At 40.4% G+C, this 24637-nt stretch overlaps 1 long non-coding RNA gene across 1 annotated transcript; it reads right to left on the bottom strand.

Annotated features, from left to right (window-relative positions):
* Positions 1-488: 488 nt before the first annotated feature.
* Positions 489-22947, bottom strand: LOC106017212 (uncharacterized). The gene is made up of 8 exons (XR_011805287.1): positions 16667-22947; positions 15993-16099; positions 12339-12480; positions 11330-11462; positions 10780-10898; positions 9360-9465; positions 6607-6762; positions 489-5367 (listed from the first exon to the last, which is right to left on the bottom strand). It is a non-coding gene; the product is annotated as an uncharacterized lncRNA (long non-coding RNA).
* Between the last annotated feature and the right edge of the window lie 1690 nt (positions 22948-24637).

The following is a 24637-nucleotide window of genomic DNA, read 5'->3' as shown; positions in this document are numbered from 1 at the left end:
TTTAGAAGATCATCATCATCCACGGCAATTAGGCTTATATTGTAAAAAGCTACTCAACACTCACCTGAAGCTAAGGTAGCCAGCTACTTTGAAAACAAGAAATTAAAAATTTGGTGTCGGAGCTGAAGTCGCTGAAGTTCTATTGAGAATATAACAAGCTTTTGACAAAAATGTTATAGCCAGAAATTGATGTTTCAAATGAGGTTTCCTTTTGTTTGTTTGCTTTAGGGGGTGGGGGTAGGTTAAAACAATGAGTTTAATTGTAAGCTGTAGTTTTCTACAGAAACAGTTTCCTTTATGCCATGAGGAGAAAAGTAAGTTTAATTGCCTCCAACCTCTTGAGTTTCTTCATTTTGTAGAAGTAGTTAGGAATGAAGTAGGAAATGCTGTAACAGACCACAGCAAACAAGTAACAGAGCTAAGGAATAGGTAGGACAGAGAGATGCAAGTTCAGAGTGACTGTACTGGTAAAACAGTTCCACATGCTATCCAGTAATGCAAATTTTTTATTCACACTTCTGTAACAAGCCACGGAAGTTTCAGGCAAGGCTCACTACAGAAACTAAACCAGTCTAGTACTCAAATCTCTTCCACTACATTTAACATGAATAACTGTAGGATCTTAATGTTTGCTTATCCCATCTTGGTCAAGAAAATAAATGCTTTCACTGCAAAGAAACAGCATGATCAGGCAAATTTGAAATGTTAATGAAAAAGTAATTACATGTAAATGATCCATCTATCTACCAAACCGAGAATAACTGAGTAGACAAAATGGAAGAGGGCTTGAGTTACACACTGCACAATCCCACGTGTTACATTAAGTTCTATGGTTTTCTACACATGGAACACAAATTGTGACAGAGGATAGAATGGCAGATAGGAACACTTAAAACAAGTAACGTATTTAAAGACAACTGGACCCTCATTTGAAGTACTCATTCACAAATATATTCATAAATAAAATGCAGATCACATCTCTCAGTACTTTGAAAAAGTTATTTGCAGTTGTGGTCTCCAGTATACCACTGCCAGGTACCTTGGCTCAGGTGTCCTCCTCAACTGTTATTAACTGCTCTTCTTTTCTACTGGTGCACAGGCTGCAACATCATCTTACTGCCAACTGGTCATATTCTTCAAAGCATACAATTTATCTGTTTAAGGGACATGCTGCAGCCCAGGTTCATCTGACAGTGTAAGATATGAGGAAAAAAAGACATCACAAAAGTAAACATATTGCACTCAGGTTTTAACAGCAAAGCTGAAGGAACAAAGAAGTTTTAAAACAGTTTAATTACTTCTGGCATTTTGCTTTACCCTTAGGTAAGACAACGTGACAAACTGATGAAGCTTTAGCTTCTCTGGAATGAGCACAGTTACAGCATTGGAGACTTCCCTTAAAAAGCTTCTATAAATAACGATGTAAGTATTCAGAAAATCAGGATGAGCTTTGTAAAAGCCAAGTGCAAACGCCTGGGGGCCTGAAATACATCTCTGACAAATTCAGGTATTTGTCTTTGCTTATGAATCAGAAAGTGAAGACAGGTCTCTCCTTCCTGAAGAAAGCGTTGCTTTCAGTATTATTTTAACAGAGCAACTCAGCAGTGCAGCAGACACAAACTGTGGCACTTAGCAACACTGCTGTAAGAAAACAAACAAGAGGAGGCAGAACTGAGGAACAACGTTCATGGCACAAGCTGCTTTGCCAAAGGTTCCCGTGAGTCTTCTGGGTACTGATGTGATGACACCATGTGATTACACAGATTAGTGGTAGCCTCGGCAGTGCTCAGTTAACAGTTGGAATTGATGATGTTAGAGGTCTTTTCCAAGCTAAATGATTCTATACCCACCATCCAACGGCATTCCTGACACACCTTCAAGAAGATGCTGCATGGCATTGCCAGGATTTAACAGGCTCAGTGCCCTGTTTAAAGATTTTTTTTTCTTTTTGTAAAAAGTCCTACTGCCTACAGAGAGGATAAATGTGATCCATTAGAGGGAATAAAAACAAGCAAAAATAGCCTTTAACCAAACCTTACTGCTTCTCTAGACACACACCCTTTCTCAGGACAGCAGTGATTATTTCAGCTCTTTGAAATCAGTTTCTATTTTGCATTGTAAAAGACCTGTAAAACCACCAGAAACATATCAACTTCTGTGATTATTTTTATTGTGCAAATAGCCCAGTAAGAAGTTATTTTGTTACTTTATCATCAAAACAGCCAAACAAAAACAAATATTATGAAATGCAGTAATGACAAATAGAGCTTCTTATGGATGAATCCCAAGTGAATGAAGAGCTCAGTTCAGGGCTTCTTTCTAAAAATGTTAAAAGATCTGAGATAACCGAATATATGCAGAATTTTACAGCTGCCTGGTAATCTTAACTGCTGTAAATGCACAGGATGTTTTCCCTCATAAGCACAAAGAACAGCAGAATATATCACCTCTGTCATTTAGATTTGGGTTTAGGTGGTCTCCATGGATATTTCTGTTATTTACTGGCACTTTTCCATCATTTATATGTGAGATTATTTCAGTTGTATGGGTCTACGCAAGAATAGATCTTTTTCCCCACCTCCTATGCCATTTTTTATTTTTGTGGTAGGGTTCTAACACTACTGTCTGAATACTATTAACTAAATGCTGAATGCTATTAATAAAAGCTTTACAGAAGTTATTCTAGGGATTGCCAAGTTTCAAACTTCCAGTGTAGCACGAGCATGGCTTAGCCATTCCAAACAAGAGAAAACTTGAGATTAATGAATGAAACCACCATAACTGATACTGGAGGTTCAGTTTGACTGGAAAAAAATAAATATATATTTGTTACATGCTTAGTAGCCATTTTGGCCATCCACAAGACTACAGACATTGTATTATAACCAGTTACCCAAAGCGGTAGTTCCCTTATCTCTGTGCTATAGCAAAGTCACTGTGTTAACACAGTTTGAGAAGTACCTGTATAACTCAATGCAGAAGTGGAAAATTCTGATTTAACATTATTTCTGTTAGCTAGTCACATGGACTAGCTATTCTTCTCTATAATACTCTATTCTTTACACTTTCTACACAGGAAGGCTCTCTCATCTTGAGATCTAACTGACTAGCTAAAGTTAGAGCAGATACACCCCACTGTGCGAAGGGGGGCACCTCACCTAATTTTACTTATTTACATACCTTTCTCCTTTACAGTTGCAGAGGAAGACTTGCAATTCAGCAGGTCTGCTCTTGAAGTCAACCTTAGAAAGAAATTAACCACGCCCCAGAAATGGTGACTTTTATCCATAGACTATGAGTTCCTGAAACAGCCTGCTCACGTTTTGAATTTCATACCATCCTTCTAAGCAAGATACTTTATCTAGGGCTACAAAAAAGAAAAAAGCAAGGATAGATGTATAATAGATCTTGTATCCTACTGAAGTCTGTGATCTTTAGCTTGGATTTACTACTATTTCTAATTTACTAGTGCGATTTACTATCTGATTTTGTACTTCACTACAGCCCCTCAGATAACGAGCATTGCTGCTCCTTAATGCTACATCACATCTTTCTTTTAACTGCTGTTATGACACAACAGAGAAGGTTTATATCTTCACACCGTCCAGAAGAGCCCCTCAGGTGGGTACATGCTGGCAAAGGTCTTTGCAGAACTTCGATGACAATCACATTTAACTACAGACCTTTAGCCTTTATGGGGAAAAGAGAAAAGTCACCAGTAAATATAAAAACAAAACACAAACAAATAAGTTGTTTTGCAAGCACAAAGCCCACAGATGTTAATAATGACTTTGATCTTAAGCAACTATAACATTATATGAACAGAATTTCATGGAATTTTTCTTCAGTGAGAAAAAAGATGCAACACAGCACTGTTCCTTGGTGACAGAAAATACGAAGGGGATAAAACAACTGATCTACACAGTCACCCTGATTTGCACGGTGAAGTGATGGCTACTCAATTACGCTCAGTATCTGAGCAGCTGCAGAATAAGCAGAAATATTTATGGATTCAGGGATAGCAGAAGTACACACTGTCTCAATAGTCTGTTCAAGCCCATTTGTTTTTGCTGAGACTGAATTAGTGTGCTACGTACTTACAACTTTCTTAAGAAATTACCACCTGACTTGAAAACCTGCGTTTGAAAGTTCTTTTTTTGGATTATCAAAGGAGAGTTCTTGTTAGCCATTTTCTGAGAAACAGAAAAACAGCTACACAATCTTCACAGCCTGAAAGATGAAAAAAAGATCTTTTGGACTTCAGACAGCTTTAGGAAAACTTGAGAAAAATAGTAACAAAACAAACAAAAACAATGGCCCTGATTGTGTCCTAGAAATATTCTGGCCACAGTATAGTAGCTTCAGGCCAGATTGTGCGGGAACAAGATACAACTACTGAAAGCTCAGTAAAAAAAAAAATAAAAAATAATCCCCCACACCACAGAACACTCAGTGACAAGAGTTACACTTTAACAAGCACGGTCAATTTGGCAGTATAAAGCCATATCTTCTTTTGTCCTGCTCTGGCATGTTTTCCTTCAACAGCGAGACAGATCAATGCTGCAGAATAAACACCATGCTTCAACTAAATGCACTGGCTTGGAAGGCCTTCACACTGCAAATATTTAAGACAATGAATAGCAGCCTGCAAGTCTAAGTGTTTCTGCTAATTTGAAGTATCACTCAGATCAGGCTGAAAGACTTTTGCTACCTCTAGGAAAAACACAATTTTCTTTGCATCTTAATTTAATTTTTATGATCCAAAATAGTACAGGAAATAGCCTAAGCATACACTTAAAATTTTGTTTATGATATAACAGTTGCTACCAAACTAGCACCAAATTGATCTATGAGATCTGCAGTCATGGAGTACAGATGCTGTGAGTGCAGTGATCACTGACAGTATCTTTCACTAAGTCAGCAACACAGCTTTTCAAAAGTCATTGGCTCTTGAACTACAGCATCAGAATCCCTATTTAACAGATTGTTAATAATTAAGATTGCTTTAAAACGTCCCATGGAGGAAGCTGTTAGGGTGAAAGTATTAGGCCACAAGTTTTAGGAGTATTTTAGGTTTGAGATGCAGTCACTGTGACAAGTATTTTCACATAAGCATCCAGATAACATCCATTTCTATCAACACAGCAACTTTTAATGTATACCAACTATCAAATTTATTTGTCATATTAATGCTTTTTGTCTACTCTGAACAATAATTTCCTTACTTCTGTTAGGAGTAGTATTTTCTTGCACAGGAGCAGAGGTCACTGAAATGCTGACCTGCATTGTTGGCTCATTGCAAGAAGAGGTAACTATACTTGCTCCTTCAGCATCAGATGAAATTTCATATTTGTCTTCTGTTAGTAACTGGAAAGTAACCATTAAAAAAAAAAAATCAGCCTGTTTCTCTCATGCTTACACATCAAAACACATCTTCAAAAAAAAAAAAACTACCTACAGCATGCTCTTGCTCTCCAGCATGTCATTCCTTTAATTGGAAAATTTCCTGTTCAAGAAGGGATTGCTTAATCCACATGAATGCAGTGGCACTTATTTTCCACTTTCTATTTCTGATGTATTGGCCTGTATGAGCCATGTCGAAAGGGCAGAGACCTTACTTTTCATTACATTTCTGTACACAGCCTGGCAAAACTTAATTTTAAAGAGGAAAGCATAACTCGTTCTATGCTCTAGATGACCATTTTTCCTATTTTAGGATAATGAAAAACTGAACCTGAACAAAACTGCTCCATAGGCAGCCTGAGATACCCTGTTAAGAGGAAAGTTCACATTTCTGGGCAGATAACAGGATAATAGGAATATCCCTGTGTCCTCAGAGGGGAAAAAACAAGATACTCTTGCAATTTACAACTTCAGAATTCAGGGCTCAGTTTCTACATTTCTTTGAAGCTAAGCCATGGGAAAAACCCTTTCCGGCAGCCCTGAATCTACTTTGTATCAAATCACAAGCAACTCCAAGCCATCTGAAAAACAAAACAAAACTTATCTATTATTAACGTGCTTAAGTGAGACTGGGCTGTATTTCTGTTGACAGGAGGACAATGAAACCTCCATATGGTGTCCCGAGTCTGCATTATTCATTTGAAGAATGTAATGACAATTGCCATCTAGGTAACGTGCTATGAAGACAACTACGAAGCTTACACTTTGTTTGTCCTTTTAAATGTTTCTACTCAATATAAAAGCATAGTTTTCAGTCACAGCTAATGCTGTTCTATGGACTATTTTCATAGGAATTGAAGAGACAAGTTTAATACTTCCCTGTGGAAATGGACAGATGTTGCAGCATTTTCTTTACAAATCAGACATTTTAAGTCTGTATACCTAGCATCAGCGATACAGCGAAGTGTTTAAGAACTATGAATATAAATGCAGTTTTTCCTGAAGCTGTACACAGAAGGACACCAGGAAAAATAAAAGACCTTAGCTACCTAATGTTATTTTTTCCTTCCTTTTAGTGGTGTAGCACCACTCCTCATTCCCTTGGGTGTTCTACATATAGCCTGACACTGCAGCTTTTCCACCAGTCTCACTTTGCCATTACCTCATGGTAACTTTATAAAGAAGTTAACAAAAACGCATTACCTTTTGTCTTCATTTTCTTCCTCTTTCTCCAAATATTGCAAAAGTGCACATTCCAAATGAGGAATGTATCTGGACTGACTACAGTTCTGTAGAGTGGGTGCTACAGCGGTTTGTCATATGACTTGAGTCATCAGATGAGTAGACTTATCTTGTAGACTGAGGGAAAAAAAGAAATGTAATGGTTATTTGGGTATCAAAGGTATCCTAGCAGGTGTGGTATCTGTGATAGTTCTACGTCATAAGGTTTGCATGAATACAACTGTGGTAAAGCAATTTCAGCAAGGAAGTTTGAGCAAGCAATGGAGATTTTTTTTGCATGTCTCGTTACAGATTACCTAGGCTGCATGAAGAGGAAAAAGGAAGTGGAGTTCAGCAGTTACGTAATCACTAATTTCTACAAAACTTTGTATCCTGTATGTCTTAAAAATTGTTTGAAGGTAATGTCTTGAGTCACAGTACTACCATCAACATATAGATGGACCAACTTGTACAGTCTGGAAGGAAGGTTTTGCAATCAGTTTAAATTGGCAGTGTGCCATATATTCTGTAACCCAGCTTTCAACAAAGGCCTACGAAAGCTGGTGCCAGCAGCAAGCAGACAGGCAGGCAGCACTGCTTCATTCAGCAGTACCTTATGACAGTTCAAGTTGCTTATGAAAATACAGCAAAAAAGTTCATAAAAATTGACAAATAAGACTTTTTGATATTATGATAGAGTTGTGTACTGCAACAAAAGCAGCCTTCAAATATAAACTTGGTCTATCTTATTGACTGCTTGTTGAGTATTCTCTTTTACAAAAAGCGCTGATCTCTAGGGAAAGACCCAGCATAGACACATGCAAGAGCTTCATTTCTCTAAATGTCTTTCTCAAGAAATGAAGAAGAAAAAACTTCCCAGGCAGACTGAAACAAACCGAAAAACCACTCAAGTTCCCTGGGAAAACCATACTGCTGTATATTGTACACCAGCTGTCTGAGCTGATTGTACTGCCCAGCTGTAGAATTGATTATGCCAAAGAAATCACACTTGGAGAAAGGGGTTTAAAACTGCTCTTTGATGATACTCTATCCTGGGAGTGCTTGGCAGCAAGTGTCATGCATGCTGCAGTGCCAAGAGATGAAGGAGCAGGTGAATGCCTCAGGCAAGCCTGCTGATTAGAAGTCAGGGACTGCTTGGCTCCAAAGCAGCCAAAGCCACCACTTCCCAAACCAGTTTCAGCAGGGAGCCAGAACAACACAACTTTGCAGCACTTTCGATGCAGTCAGAGGTGGTGGCATTAGCAAGGATATTCTCAATGCTACAAGACCTATCTTGCCACTAACATCATATGCTGATTATAAAAGCCTAGGGCTTCCCGATCGGTATGACATGATCTACAGGAGGTAAAAGAGAAGACAATTACTTTCTACAGGCTGTCCTGGTTTTGCTGGGGAGAGAGTTAATCTTCTTCCTAGTAGCTGGTATGGTGCTGTGTTTTGGATTTAAGATGAGAATAATGCTAGTAATATGCTGATGTTTTAGAACCATTAAGGTTGGAAAAGACCTCCAAAACCATCTAGTCCAGCTGTCCACCTACTAAACCAGGTCCCTAAGCACCACATCCGACCTTTCCTTAAAGCTGTTGCATTTCAGCGCTTACACAGAAGCAAAAACTTCTCAGCTTCTCATGCTGCCTTGCCAGTGAGAAGTCTAGGGGAGCACAAGAGTCTGGGAGGGGACACAGCCAGGACAGCTGACCCCAACTGGGCAGAGGGATATCCCATACCATGTGGCATTATGCTCAGCAATAAAATCACGGGGAGTTTACTGGGAGGCTGCCATTGCTTAGGAACTCGCTAGGCATTGCTCAGCTGGTGGTGAGCAACTGCATTTTGTATCACTTGTTTGTTAGGAAAACAAAACCAAAACTTTATTACACTGTACTTATCTCAATCCTTAAGTTCTTGCACTTTTACCTTTTTCAGTTCCCTCCCTCATACCACTGTGGGGGTGTGAACAAGTGCCTGTGTGGTAATTAATTGATGGGTTAAATGGTAACATAGGCCTTCGAGCAACTCCAGAGTATGAAGAACTATTACTTCTCTCTGACACTTGGAAAAAAACATCAGTGGTGCCAGTATTGTGCTGGAACACCTCTTTAAGAGGCTACTACATCTGAAATCCATTTGGGAAGACGGAACATAAATCTCATGGTTTGTACAGGGTCAAAAAGAAGCATCACAACCCAGAAGTAAGTAAAACATGGGTATGTAGAAAGCCATTACCTCGTCTAGCACTAAGAACTAGGCTGTTACAATTAACTGAAACTGCAGAGGACACAACATGTACATTCTAAAATGCTACTCAAGATGGAGGACATGCTTTGCCCACACTGTAAAGATATAAGCCTTTTGTCTTGTGTCACAACAAAGACACCTAGTGTCAGAACGCATATGAAGACTCATACTCCAGAGGGCTATATGAAATAAGAATCTCATTAGTACAGGGAATATTTATTACTCGTACCCTACCAAGCAGTTCAGCACTTCAAAATATATACAAGATGAAAAACCAACTAGTATTCATAAAATCAAGACAGAATAGACCTCTGTACTTTTTTCACTCTAAAGTCCTGGTGACAATTCTGTATAGATGGAGAAATACAAAGTTAAACTTTTCAGTAGCTAGGAAAATTGGTATATTCTGTTCTTGAAAACTGTAAGTAGTACTAGTACAGATACATTTTTAAGAAAGACAGTCAAAGGTCACCCACCAGGAAAGGTAACAGCATGTCAGGTCTGCCCATGGGAAGCCACTGCCCTTCCCATCGTAACTCTCTTCTCCACCTCTATCTGCAGTACAGGTCTTCTTTGAAGAACCTAATAGACATACAAAAAAAAAGTAAAAGTTACACAGTTCCATTAAATCCAGTTTGAAAAATGTAAAGCTAGTCCCAGTCTCAAAGGAGCTGTCCTCTGGTCAGCTAAACACCAGACTGTTTCCAAACAACATTTAATTGCTATTCATGCTCTGGTCAACAAGAAAGCAAAGGAAGATGTAGGAACACACCTAAACTATGCATGCTGATTTCGAGCCTGAAGTAGCTGTGTATTACCCAGTCAAGTGCCAAGCATGGTAACAGAAGTGTCTATTGATCAGAGTACAGCACTGTGATTCATAAGTCAAACTTGAGCGGAAAGTAAACACAAACTTTCCTCTTTTGATTGCTGTACACAAAATGACTCACATTGAAACTGGTGCCCTTAGTGATTTCTCAGGATAATCATTTGCTGTTCTGCCACTAGAACTCATCTTTGGACTCATCTGCCATCATCTTACTGGCACTTTTGGAAAATGTATGGAAAGCATTCCTTCCTTTGCTGCATTACAGCTCGTGATTTAACCCAGCAGGTAGCTAAGCACCACGCAGACATTCACTGACCTCCCATTCCCTGTGGGACAGGGGAGAGAATTTAAAAGAAAAATGCGAGAATTCATGGGCTGAGGTAAGGACAGTTTAATAAGAAAAAGGGAAAGGAAGACAAACAAAAAAAATACACAACCCAAGCGATGCAAAATGCAACTGCTCACCATCACTGACTGATACACCGCCAGACCCTAAGCAGCCACACCGTTCACCCCATCCAGCCATCCCATATTGTTCAGCATGACACCACATGGTGTGGGATATCCCTTTGGCCTATTGGGGTCAGCTGTCCTGGCTATGTCCCCTCCTCTTGTGCCCATAAAAAGTGGCACATATATCTTGTGAGATAAAAAGAGTTCAAAGTTGTTTTGAAGATCTCTAAGACATTTCATTTCAGTTTTTGAAACAAGACAATATTTACCAGTTAAGCATTGACAAAATGCAGAAAATCCACTTGAGTCACCCACTAAATATTCATAGAATGCTAAAATTCTCTCATTCTCTTCATCAAATTAAATCAGATAGATAAAAGTCTTGATAATATGAACTATCAAGTGCACAAAACACAGGATTTTTTTTTTTTTTTTGACAACAAGGGAAGGAATTGCTATCCGATAGTTTACCCCACTCTCTTCTACATTTGATAAAACATTACATTTTACATTCAAGAAGTAATGCATTGGCTAGTGGTCTCCTTTGGTATTCTGGGCACTGCTAACCAGAATCACTTTGGCTCAGCATAACAAGACGACATCTCCATTCATACCTGGTATTGCAGTCTGTTCCTCTCTACTGCTTAACATGCACATCCTCAGTACTGAAGCCATCAAAACTGCACTCGGAGCTCACAATGAAGTCAAATATTTTTCCTTCATTATTTCCTGTCTGAGAGGTAAAACATGTTGTTCAGGGTCTCTACCCAGGACAGTAAGAACTATTTTGCATTTAGGAGTTTTTCAGCGGAATGTATTTTTAAAAAATACACATACTTCTTCTGTATTAAAATTGTGCCAACCCACTGTGTAATTTACAGCAGCTACTTCAATAGCATTGTTACATTGCTATTTAAGACAGGAACGGAACACAATATCCCTTTAAGTTGCAAAGGGCTCTAGAAGGACTGAAAACCTCACATGGAAATTTAACTAGAGTATGGTCAGTTCACATGCAGTGACAAGACAGTGCCTGTCACCGTAATGAAATTAAATAGCATGAAATAAATTCAACAAGCAATGGTCATGTGTTGCTGAGAAAGCAATGTTGAAAATACATTAAAATAGTATGTCTGAAATTAAAAACCTCACATAGCAATTTACCTTGAGATAAAAGATGTTAACATCTTCTACATGGTCATGTAAAACAGGTTGTGAATCCAGCAGCTCTCCAGGTACATCTTCAGAAACAACTGTAGCCCTGCTTCTGGTTTCATCATTTTCTGTTCCTTGTTCCCTATATTTCAGCAGTGCATGAAGAAAATGGATTAGTAGCCCAGTTTGTTACTATTTAGGAAGACATTCTTAACAGCATTTAAGTTAAAAATCCATCATGCTACTGTCAGTTATTTGTCCCCAACATAACCTTCCCCAATTTGTCACTATAGCAATTATTATAGTATCTGACTGCAGGGGATTAAATTTATCACTGAGCTTTACACTCCTAATGCAACGTAAAACCAACATTTATGCTAAAAGATTTGCATCCTTACTTAAATACAGACAACTCTGAATGACCGACCACATGAGTCACTCATAAGTATGTAATCTTGTCTCCCCAGGCCAGGTGAAAAACTTGAAAACACTCAGATATTTTCATAGTCATAGCTTAGATGAGACAAAGAACTAACACCGAAGATGGCTGAACACTTGAAGGAGGTTTTTAGAGGTATTGGCTTAAACAGTGATAAACAAGTTTTGATTCTGCTATGTTTAGTTGTTCTTTTGTGTGCATGTTTTTGTTTTTAAGTGATAGAGTTATTTCCCTGTTAACTGTAAAATCACTTCAATATGAGTTTAGAGAAAAAATGATACAGAAACATTTTATTTATTTATTTATTTTACAACAGTTAAGCTTTCTCTGTGTACCTTGAAGTTTTAGAGGAGGGATGTTTGGCAAAGCTAAGCAACACACATGCTCAGATCACATTTGGTTATCCCAAGAGTTCATTCAGTGCAGCAAACTGACTTAAAGCACATCTGTATCACAATTTCTCTTTCAGAAATATTTCTTAAAGATCTTTTACTTGCTATACGCATGCTCTGTTGCATTCTGAACATCAAAACCTATCTTGCGTTCTGAAGGTTCCCCGGATATGTGCTACACATGCACCTGCTCCTGTGCAAGGGACATCACAGAGCTCACATTGAAGCTGTTTTTGAACCCTGCAGGGGCTCCTGTTTCCTTGGTTTCCTGTCTTCTGAACAGCTTCTTTCTTTCTGTGCTTTTGTCATTCTAAGCGCTCCCGGTAAGTCTGCAATCAAACAGGGCAACACTTTCATTTTGCTTTCAAAGGCAGTACTGTTTTTTCCTACAGATACACTAAATGTCTTCTGAAAATAAATGGAAAATTTCCAGAAAGTCAAATTTAAAAAAAGAATAAAAAAAAAAACTAACTTCAGAGTCCCATCCAAACCCACAATATATAAAATGCTCACAAGTGCTAACAGCTTGATGAATCGCCCTTTACTGACTCACACTGCAATAGGAACTCACATGCAACCTAATCATCTCAGGCTCCTTAAACAATCAGTCAGCTTGGGTGTAAGACTTAAATACAACTAAACATATCTGCCTAGCTCAATTAAAATGATTAGCTTTTTGTTGACTGTGCAGCACATCTAACACAGCTGATTTAGATTCAGGTTACTATACTGTAGGCATGTGCACTTGGTTAGATGCGTGTCACCTCACCAAATGCAGAGAGCAAAGGTCCCTTTTGGAAGGCACTGACTAAGAATCATAACTGCTGTGGACAAAAGTTCAAAGAAGTCAGGCAGTTACAGGCATATCACATGCTTGCTTCTGAAAATCTGTAGGAGTTTTAAGTGTGGTAACTTCTTGGTTGGTACGTATACTCTTTTTGTAAGACATTACAGTACTACGCAAGAATTTGTTTCACTTCACTAAACAAAAGTAAAGTAAGAGACCACAGCTGTTCTCAGAAGTCCAGTGGTGACATCACCTTAAATAACCTTGGACATCGTGCCACTGACTAATAAGCTAGTGAATTAATAAAAAACATGATCTTGACCACCAGATTAGATCTTTAAAAAAATCCACACAACTACTCAGCAAATTTTCTCACTTATTCAAAATTCAATTCATCTGAATTTAGAAAAAACAACAACAACAACAACAACAACAACAACAACAACAAAAAAAAAAAAAAAAAAAAAAAAACAGTTGGGCTTAACTGGATAAACCTTAACCTTGGAAAAACATCAACATTCTTCACATTAGCAAACAGTGAGATGGGACGGACACTTCATCCTGCTAAGGGTGGAGTAGGGAGGGAGGTGGTTTCCCAGCTTTTATTAAGGTTAAAATTTAGTGCTAACCACTGATCCACCATAAGATCCACACATTCTTCAATGGGAACAGCTAGCTCTGATTTCAGGCATTAAACTGACATATTCGTAACCATCTGCAGGACAGAAAGCAACCTAAAACCCCAGACTTTCATATAAATTAGTCAGGAAAAGATGTTTAGCATACCAATAAAACACACTTTCTTCTTAAAACAGTAAAAGGTTGTCTAAGAAACAAAATCCAAACAGGTATGACAAATCTGGATGAATTTTTAAGAGAGGCTCAAACTAACCTCTCTAGCTCTTCTGAGGATAAATGATGGCACATGTCATGATTCTGATTGATAAATGGTAAAAGGTGAAAGCTTCTGGAATACATCCTGCATCCTTCTTTACCTTCATAAGCTCAAGATAATGTCTTTAGTTAATCATCTGCCAAATCACCAAAACATCAGATACATCGATGAGATTGCATTGCAATGAGAGCCACATAGACTTGTACTTGTTTAGTTTCATCAGGTGGTCTCAGACCTGCTCTTCACTTACAGCAGTGGGACTTTGCTCCCCCAGCCTCCATCTGCAGGTTCAGGGAAACAAGAGACTTAGGAAGCCTGACTGGCAGTGAAGACTGAGGCAAAGAAGTTGTTGAGTATCTCAGCCTTCTCCATGTCTGTCATTACCAGTTCACCCTCCTCATCCAGCAGAGGGGGTACATTCTCCTTGGCCTTTCCTTCTGAGCAATGTATCTAACGAATCCCTTCCTCTTCCTCTTTGCATCCCTTGCCAAGCTCAGTTTCATCCACTTCATGACTTTCCTTATCCCACCCCTGCACATCCAGACTGCATCCCTGTATTCTTCCCAGACCATATGTCCCTGCTTCCACTGCCTGTGCCTGATCACTGAATCTAACTCCTGGCTCACACAGGACCACCTAAAAATCAGACCATGTGTCTGAGAGAATAGTCCAAATGCTTCCTGAACTCCAGCAGGCTCAGTGCTGTCCTGGGGAGCCTGCTCAGTGCCTGACCACCCTCTCAGTGCAGACCCTTTCCCTAACCCCCAGCCTGACCCTGCCCTGTCCCAGCTCCATGCTGTCCTCTCAGGTCCTGTCGCTGTCCCCAGAGAGCAGAGCTCAGAGCCTGCCCCTCCGCTCCCCTCGTGAGGGAGCTGCAGGCCGCCATGAGGCCTCCCCTCAGCCTCCTCTTCTCTGGGCTGAACAAACCAAGGGACCTCAGCCACTCCTCATACATCTTGCCCCACACATCTTGCCCTCCAGACCCTTCACACTCTTTGTAGCCCTCCTTTGGGCGCTCTCTAGTAGTCTTATGTCCTTCTTATATTATGGCACCCAAACCTGCCACAAAAGTACTCAAGATGAGTCTGCACCAGTGCAGAGCAGAGCTTTTTCCTCCTAAACTGATTTTGATCATTATCATTTTGCAAATTCTCCAGGTTATGATTTTGTTCAATTTCATAGTTAAGTGAACAGAATAAGGAAAAGTTGTTTTGCTTTTTCTGCTTCCACTTTCCTAGTACTAAGCAGACCAGGAACAGCCACTGCCAAGTACAGTACTGTGGCCACAGCTCCTTTGGTGCTGAACCAGCTTACCCCAGGCAAGCACATCCACTGAGGCACCATTTCAACGCACCAGGTGTTTCTTCCATGGCATAAAAATCAGGCTGCAGATTAGAGTAAAAAGGCTTGAGAACTGAACAAAGTTAACCAGCACCAGGAACAAACCTGGACAAGCTGAGGAAAAAAGCACTGCTTCAGAAAAAGGGGAGCTGAGTACAAGATCTGGATAGAGAGGCTGCTCTACTGCATTTTATATTTGAACATCATCCTCTTATTAAAATTCAAGGTAGCTGCTTCTATAGATGAGAGGGACCTACTTAGCAATAAGTCTTCTGAAGTCCAGAAGTGAGAAGTGCTTCTTCAAGCAGCATGTAGTTAACCCACAAAATTTGCTGCCAGAGGAGGTCAGAAAGATAAGTGTTTTAAGTTTCTAAATATATAAATATGTCCAGGAGGTTGAGGAATATGTTTCACAGCCTCACAAACTGTTTACCTATTCCACCCCCACAAAACAAAAAAGAAATCGATGATGGAGTCACCCATTGAAAAGGTGAAATACTGATTCTGTGATAGTTTCATTTTGATTTCTCACATGCAATGCTGTAAAAATATCACTTTATCTAGCATAGTTTCAAGGAATTCATGAAGAATGTTTATGATGATATCAACTGTAGATTATACTTTCTCAACAGATAAATAAATATTACTTATGCATTCAAGCTACTTCAACAGCTACAAGTAGTGGCCTCAGTTGTTTTTTGTTTGTTTGTTTTAACTCTTGTATTTGAAAACAAATTCTAAATCTACCTATACTACAAGAACTTTAAAATAAAACATACATACAGAAGACACGACTGCTGGATTCCAGAAGCACTCACTTGGTGGGAGTATGAATCTCTGGCAAGATGTTGCAGCTGAACAGGCAGGTGCTGGCTGGTAGTACTGCTTGCTCTCACAGTTGCTTGCAGATGTTTGTTGTTCGTAACTGTAATTATAATGCATATGGAATTCCAACAGAGCAAAAAGATTAAGAAAACACTGTGGTAAAAAATGATTTATAAATAACTGATTTGACAGACGGCAGACAATTCACATATTTGATATCTTAATAGTAGATAATGACGTTATTTATAGGAAAAAAAAAAACATTTAAGGGCATTTTGATGGTATTGGCAGGGAATGATGTGGGAGCAGGAAGCAGGCTAATTGTGCTTTCTCTAGGAGAGCTCAGCTGGAGGTGCAGGGGAAACAGCAGGAATCACTGACAGTAACTCACTACAAGAAGGCAGTTTTAATTCACTCTTTTGAGAGGTTTCATTCCAATTACAACACAGTGCTCAGTTTGAGTCACACCAAGATTAGGGTATGCTGCAAATTTCTAAAGCAAGATACAAGACCTCATTAAAAAAACATAAAATCCCATGCTCTTGCTAGTATGACAAATACACATTCAAGCTGTATATTCATGCAATGGGGAAGAAAAGAGTAAGATTTAATTATTTTGACACTCTATAAATATCTAGAAAAGTGATAAATAAGAAACATCTCTTACCATTCAAAAGGAGCGGATGACATGCTAAAGTCTAGAAGCATTTATCTGAAATTCACCAGAAAGTCAAAGCTGATTCATTAATAGCAATATCCAGAAATACTCGTTAAGGACTGGGGCACATTGTATAGGGGGAAAAATCATGTCCCTCAAGAAATAAGTCTTAGGTCAGTACAACGTGCAATAACTTCTTTAGTCATCCATTTACCCTGACAGATGCCTGCGGTATGCAGGCTTCCCACCAGTGGCAGGTCAAAACAAAGTCTCTGGTACTGTGGCTGTCTGTTGGCCACCATCCAGAGGACATGCAAGCTATCAAGCCTGTCTGTTCTCACTGGTCAGAGAGAAACAGGCACCTTCAAAAGATAACTCGTCACAGCTATTGCTTTCTGTTGCCTACAGAGGGAGTCTAGACCAGCTTACACAGAAGGCAGAGACAACTTCTGGAAAATGAATCCCATACAGAAAAGAAAATCACGCAACAGTGATAAAGCAACTACATTAAATCTATCAGAAAGGTACTATCTGGCAATAAGACCATTCAGGATTATATAGTGCATTATCCTGTCTCCAGTGGTGCCCACAAGCAAATGCCAAGGGAGAGGTAGTACAGAATACTCCCTTGCAACTCTTTCTGCTTCAATTATCAGCTTTGTGAACATCCCAAGCCTGACATAACTTGTCCTTTGGTTACTCTCAAAACACCTTTCAGATATTTGCTCAGTCTCCTTTTTTTCCCCCCCTTTATCTTTTTGCAGACACAACATCCTTGAGCAAGAACTTTCCCTGACCTAACATGCACTACAAGAACCATCACCTCCTTTTGTTTGCTTTGAAGCTAACTCCTAACAGCTTCAATTGTAAGCCTGAGCTTGCATAGCACTGAAAGAGACAGTGAACAGTCAGTTCCCATCCAGCTGCTTCTTGCCACTTCAGATCCAGTAAACATCTAGTATCCGCTTTAAATCGTCTCTCCCAGGCTGAGGAGTCCCAGCCCACTCAGTCATTCTTGCTATGGAAGCTATGCCATGCTTTAGATCACCTCTGTCACTAGCCTCAGGCCCTTTCCAAGTCCTACCATATCCTTTCCAAGACAACAGGAACAGAGAATTGCATACAATCAGTACCCAAGTAAAGGGCAAAGCCACTGCCATTATTTGAAACAGGAGCATAAAGTTGTCTTCTGTTTGCTATTTTTGTTCTTACTCTTTAATATTTAATAAACTCCTGCTGAACACTATAAAACTCCAAATTTTTGCTCCTGAGTAGCCATCACAGTCTATTACATTGTGGAAAAGCAAGAACAATTTACAAAAGTAAAAACTGGGGGAAAACTAGCTATTCAGTCCCATACTGGGGCTTCCTATAATTCCTCATTGTTCTGCCCTACCTAACTTAAATCCTTCCCAACTTTTTGGGGTGCCTCAGACCTAGCACCGCCAGCTCGGCGAAGGAAGATGTCAGTAGATGGTCTCAAGGATCCTTGTAGATTCCTTCCAACTCCGGATATTCAGTGCTTCTTCTTCAGTTCAGAAACTTAGTTTTCCTTTTATTCTACTTGTTATAACTCAGCTTTGCATTCCTCACAGCAAAAGTTGAACTAGATAATAAATAAGTATATGAAATGCTAATGATAGAATGGGTTGGAGATGTTAACACATGGTCTGTGTTGATGCTCAGCCTAGGAAGTTTGCTATACTCTCAAAGCTTCAGAAGTTGACCTTTCTTCTTCAAGATGTCCAGTCTACTACTCCATCAGAGCAACCAACCTGCATACCATGCAGATAAGTCTTTTTCAGGAGGAAAATAGAACCACTGACATATCTACATAGATTAAAAGGTGTTGATGAATCTATTCTTCCTTGATGCCAAAGCACTATACCTATAAAAATAAATCACCAAAAAGCTCCTGTGAGCTCCATTGTCTGCTGAAGTGTGTTCAGTATATAGATTAAAAAAATAAATCAAAGCAACTCCCTAGTTAAGCAAACTCTCAACCAGCCTACTAGTTCAAAGCCACCAGTCTGAACAAAAGATGTTTTTTTTCTCAGAAAGCATTAGAGATATATGTCTATAATAAATCACATGAGATGTAAAGACAATGACTCACTTCATTATCTTTAAAGCATGAGAACAGAATACTCTAGCGAGACAAAAGTCCCTACAAAATGCTGATATCAGCTGCACTTTGCTCTCTCGTAGTAGTCTCAGCAAGGTAGGAACAATAAAGAGATTCTGACAAACTACTGCAGAAACAGTACTGCAGAGATTATATGATTTTAGGCTGAATTTCTACATTATACATGCTCCCTTTATAGTTATAAAAAAGCTCCCTTTAAGAAGCAGGTCTGCAAATTCAGCCTATGTCTCAAAATTAAATGTGGTACAGAGTCAAGGAACAAATACTCCAGCAAAACAAATTCTGAGTGCCAAAAAGACAAAAGTAACCTCTTGGGATGTAGTAATAATTTCTGCTGACAAATCATAGCGGTTAGAGTTAAATACATTCCAAAACTGACACTTTACTATGACTAAGAAAAAAAGTTGTAAGATCTTAATATGTTGATACGGTGCCAAACAGAAAATTCCTATTTTAATTCACATGGAGCACTCACTGCCTACAGGCCACCTCAAAAATGAGGCCACATTCCTATTTTCCTGATGCAGCCTGAATCTTCATTGCGAACAGGTATGTTTTATCTGCTCTATCTGGCCGTCTAATAGCCACTGATGACTACAACCAACTCTTCCCAAAAGGATCAAAAATCCTGACTTGAATCCAGGAAATAAGTGTAGGTGATGAAAGCTCAGAAACACATCCATAATTTGGTATGCACACACACTGTGCAGTCACTGACTTAGATCCAGTGCTGTTGGCAAGACTTGAGAATTATTTGCATGAGCATAGACCCAAAGCTCAGCTTTATTAGTCCTGATGCACTGCCTAGTACTTCCAGTTACCTGAGGAATATTCAGAGGTAAAATTAAAGTTCCATTAAACTCCTGTGTGGCAGAAGACGCTCAAGAACTGGGTTTTCTTTTCATTACCCTGTTACCTGAAATCAATATTTAAGTGCTGAAATGAAGTGTGTGGGCATGAAGAAAACTGAGGGTAGTGATGACCAAGTCTTTTCAATTAGAGACTAGACACACGGAGGATAAAGAATCTTAAACATTACTGTCTCGACTGTGCAATTTTGATAAACAAATACTGTGAATACAAGTTGCCAACTAAAGACTCCCAGGTACTAAATCATGGCCCCTTCCTGAAAGCTTGGTGTTTTGACAGGCTGGGGAATGATTTTCTACTAAGCACATCCTCAACCATAGTCCTGCCCTGACTGTGTCTGATAGAGTCCAGAGGCAAAGGCTGCAAGCGGCCTGTCAGCCTGTGCTATGAGTATGAGAGATGCCAATGCAGGACTTCGCTGCACGCCATAGCTCACTCCACTGGTTGCATGTGATTAAAGTGTGGCTGGCTGAGCACTGTAAAACAACAACAAAACCCCCAAAGTTTTATTTAGCAGACCCAGCTTCCATGCACAGAATCTACTGATACCACATTTTAATACTGCCCTGCAGGTCAGTCTGCTTATGAAGACTGAGTAATGCTGCACTTCAGGTCTGTGTTATAAAATTAAGGCCATGGCTGATTAGAAGCTGAGCAAAGATATAGTCACATGAAAAATGTGAATATGCCAATCAGTAAACAAACAGCTGTTGACTTCGTAGTAACTAAGGATTAATGTCACTCAAAACTGCCAAAGGGCTTCTGCCCGGTATGACAAGGCCAACACTATTTTATTAGTTAACAAATCAATGTGGAATTTCTGTAGGTATTTCAATCACAATAAAAGCTGCTCCTTTCCTTTGTCTATGTGGTCAAAGCAGCAGTAGCTCAGGCCCCATGAGTTACCATAGCTGATGCTGTTCTCTCATGAAAAAAAAAAGAAAGAGCCGGATCTACATCATGGCCTTTATTTCAGTTTATTATCAGATTGAGCTCTTGAAACAAGCTACAACGCTGAAGTGGAGGCACCTTCTAGACTACAGGTGAACACTTAAAAGTTTAAAAAAATGAAGTAATGCATAGGTGAACATGTTGTAACTTTTATCAAACATAAATTATTTAGTCACAGACTTTGCTATACATTGTTTTCGGTCATACCTGAGTGCTTGTACATGATGGCAGATATCCCTGAACCGAAACCGCATATGAATTTTCCCCAGGTCAGTTTTGACTCCAGTACTTTTCATCATCTTTAAGATGTTCCTGGGAAAATTTTTTTGAAAGATAGGGCTTGGGTTGTTACTATGCCTACAATACATGTCGTACTAGAAAACGAATAAACAACTGTCAGACACACAACTGGATAGCCACACATCTGCTGGCACTTTGATCAGTTAACTGATGGACAATCTCCACAGACAGATCTTGCACGTCACTCTATAACGTATTAAGTGAAAGGATTATCTAAAGCACTTATCTCCTTTTGCATTTTCAAGATATGTTCAGGGATAAAAGCTGATCAAGACTACAGGTTGCTTCGCCAAGGATTTGTCGCAGACTGGTGTGCTTAGTTCAACAATTACCTTGTTCTTCTTAGCTAGGATTCTGATCTAATTTGTTGCTTAAGCTTCCTCCAAACTTGGTCCCCGTAGCAACTCATGTTACTACCACACCAAATCCAACCAGGCTTTGATGTTTCGAACTTTCACTTACAAGAACAGGTACAAGCAAGCCTTCCTCCATAAAACCCTGTCTCTTTACAGTCTCTCTGAGAATTTTGAAATATATCCTTGAAGTACAAAGACACTCAAAGTCTGATAACACAGTAATTCTGTAGTGCTTTATTGCTTCCATGGTGGTGATAAGAGACAGTGCCATAAATGTTCAAGCCAACCAATTACTTCAGAAGACCTGGGAGATGCCTTAGCCATTATGGTGTTCATATCACCACATTTTCCATATTAAGACCATCAGGAATACATGCTCTGGAAATTATAAACTTCTGTCAGCGAAGGGAAACATTCATGTCAAACATTAAAAGCACAGCATGCTATGTTATTATTGTTGGCGCTAGTCCAAATAGTTTTAGTTTGGCAGCAGTATCAACGGGCTTTCCATTGCTGATGTGTGCAAACCAAACTTATGGTTTCAGTAAGGCAGTTATATCACTGTACACATCTGAACAGGTCAGTACATCTATCCCTATGTGTTTGTTTTTGTGGCAACAAATACTTAATCTCAGGGATAAGAAGCTATTCTCAAATAACCATTCTTAAAGCACCTATCGAGCTCTTCATAATTCCCTACTACAAGTTCACACACAGCCACTTGAGCAGTATGTTTTGCTAAACGCTTCAAAATACACAAAAAATGGGTGTCTTTGGGGAAATAAAAACAATGCACACAGAATGTTTACCGTGCATTTATTATTTCTTATCATCATCACGAAGTTTCAAGGACTGGAAGATAAGAAACGTAGTTAATATTGTCTTAATGACAAATTTAAAGTCTTCACACCAGCTGAGACTACAGAACGTGGTCGGTAAGCTCAGCCTAACTTTCTGGGCTAAGCAAGGTTACAGGATGCAATGAGGTCAGGCACGGGCCATGGCTAGTAAGCAACATGCAGTGGTGATATATTCTACTACAAAAACACTTCATCCATTACTCCTGTACACCAGAAATTGAGCACATGGAAGCATGCTACCAGCAAGTTACTGTGACTTAAGAAGGGATCTGAAGTGCCAATATTTAAAACACATAAACAGATTTGTCAAAAAGTATTGAATGTACTTCCCAGACACAAGCTTCTCTGTTTAGTCTGATATATGCAGTATGATTAACGATAAAAACTGTTATGCTTTTAGATTTGAATTGCAATAGAAAATTAACAGATCACTACACAAACAGAAGTATGCTACAGATAAACACTGCATCAGCTTAAATAATTTCAATATTCACAACCAGTATGAAACTATACGCAATCACAAGCTTCATAAATAATGAGCAAAGAATAAAGACAATTACGGCAACCAGAAAGCTTCCATTTAGCTTCTCTCCACTTTATTTCACTGTGGAAGGATCTTATTGTCTACTAAACTTTATAGGACAAGAGTTCAAAAGCTAGGCTAATAAATAGTGTGACTACTGTTCAACAAATGGGGGGGGGAGCTTACAAAGGCTATTCATGCATACATGAAAATTAGAGTGGCAGAGAAAAATCAGCTTCATTAAGAGTTTATAACAGCATTTATTTTAAGTTATATTGTAACTTAAAATGAGACATCACAATTAACCACAAGGAAGGTAACTGCTATGGGAGAGAAACACTGGATACAACTTCATCCTTCTGCAAGCCACCAGCAGAAGGAGCTTCTGAAGAGGACGAAGCACTATGAACAACTGGTATTACTAGGCCAGATCCCTGGGGAGGAAATTACCCTCAAGAGCAAAGCTGAAAGCGCAGAGCTCATCAGAGCCCCAGCATACCAGAAATAGTGAGCACAGAGAAACGCCACAAACAAAACCCAAAAGGTATTCCTGGGAAGGATGCTGACAGCAGAGCAGCACAGGAGCCCTCAAGCGTGCCTGATGAGATCACCGTGTTGGACCACAAACCAAAAGGAGAGTAAAGCAGGGCATTAGGTAACCCACACCTTGGGGCATTTGCTGGAAGGGGGAGCAAGGAGAGAGCACAAGGCTGGTGGCTAAGACCTGAGGAAAGAAAGCAACAATAAAGAGCAAAGGCGGCAGTGTGAACAGCAGGCAGAAATCAGAAAGCAACGCGAGACCCTACAGGAAGGGAAGGAAGACGAAAAATGAAGACACCAGGAGGAGCGCAGCAGGACACCTTCCACCTCGACACCACTTCACGAGGGAAGGGCAGAACCCCAGGGCAGCTGGAGCGCCCCTGCGGGGGGACAAAGCCCTGCGGGGGGACAAAGCTCTGCAGAGCCCCGAGGCCAGAGCAGGAGCAGCAGATGCAGGAGGAGGAGGAGGAGGATGGAGGAGGAGGAACCCAGCCCCCTGCGGGCCGCCCAGCCCCAGGCCGCGCCGCCGCCATTTTACCCACCCCGAGGGCCGGGCCGGGGGCGCCGTGGCCGGGCGGGGCCGTCCCCGGAGGCGGAGAGGGGCGGGCGGCAGCAGCGGGGCGGCGGGGCCGCGGCCGTGCCCGCAGCCCGTTACCTGGCGGCCGCCGCCGAGCCCCGCCAGGCCCCGCGGCGCTGCCGGCCGCCATTTTAGGCGAGAAGCCGGGGCTGCGGCGCTGGTGGCTCCTCGGAGCGAGCCCCGAGCGGGGCGGGGGTCACAGGCGGCGGATCCAGCCTGTGGCTGTGGCCATAGTGTACTGGAAGCAAACCCTCTTGCAGTCAGGGAGAAGATAAGCCAGTTTTGTGAAAATCGTGTTGTTTTTATTTTTTTCACGGCACTGAAAACATTAAAAAGAGGAGTTAAAGAGCTGCCTAAAAAGAGTCTGTAGAGGCTGACGGAGAAGGCTGTCAGAGCCTTTCACTGGTAATGGCTGGTCTGGAGCTACCTTAACAGGTCACAGAATCACAGAATGGTTTTGGGCCTCTTGTACAAATCCCAGGATATAGAATCCGTTATTTGCTCTTCTTAAATTTTATACTGTTGCTGATTGCCCAGCCCTCTGGTTTATCAAGATCTTTCTGCAAGGCCTTTCTACTGTTGCAGTCAACAGTGCCTCCTAATTTCATGTCAGAACCATGGAGTGGTTTGAGTTGGAAGGGACCTCGAAGCCCACCCTGTCCCACCCCTGCCGTGGGCACGGCCCCCCCAGCAGCCCAGGCTGCCCCCAGCCCCATCCAGCCTGGCCTTGGGCACTGCCAGGGATGGGGCACCCACAGCTCCTCGGGGCAGCCTCAGCCAGGGCCTCACCGCCCTCAGGGGGAAGAATTTCTTCCTAACAGCTCATCTGAACCTACCCTCTTTTAGTTTAAATACCT

This window comes from Anas platyrhynchos, chromosome 29, assembly GCF_047663525.1.
Source record: "Anas platyrhynchos isolate ZD024472 breed Pekin duck chromosome 29, IASCAAS_PekinDuck_T2T, whole genome shotgun sequence".
NCBI classification, from domain to species: domain Eukaryota; kingdom Metazoa; phylum Chordata; class Aves; order Anseriformes; family Anatidae; genus Anas; species Anas platyrhynchos.
The sequence above is the reverse complement of the archived record's forward strand: the minus strand, read 5'-3'. Positions and strand labels throughout refer to the sequence as shown.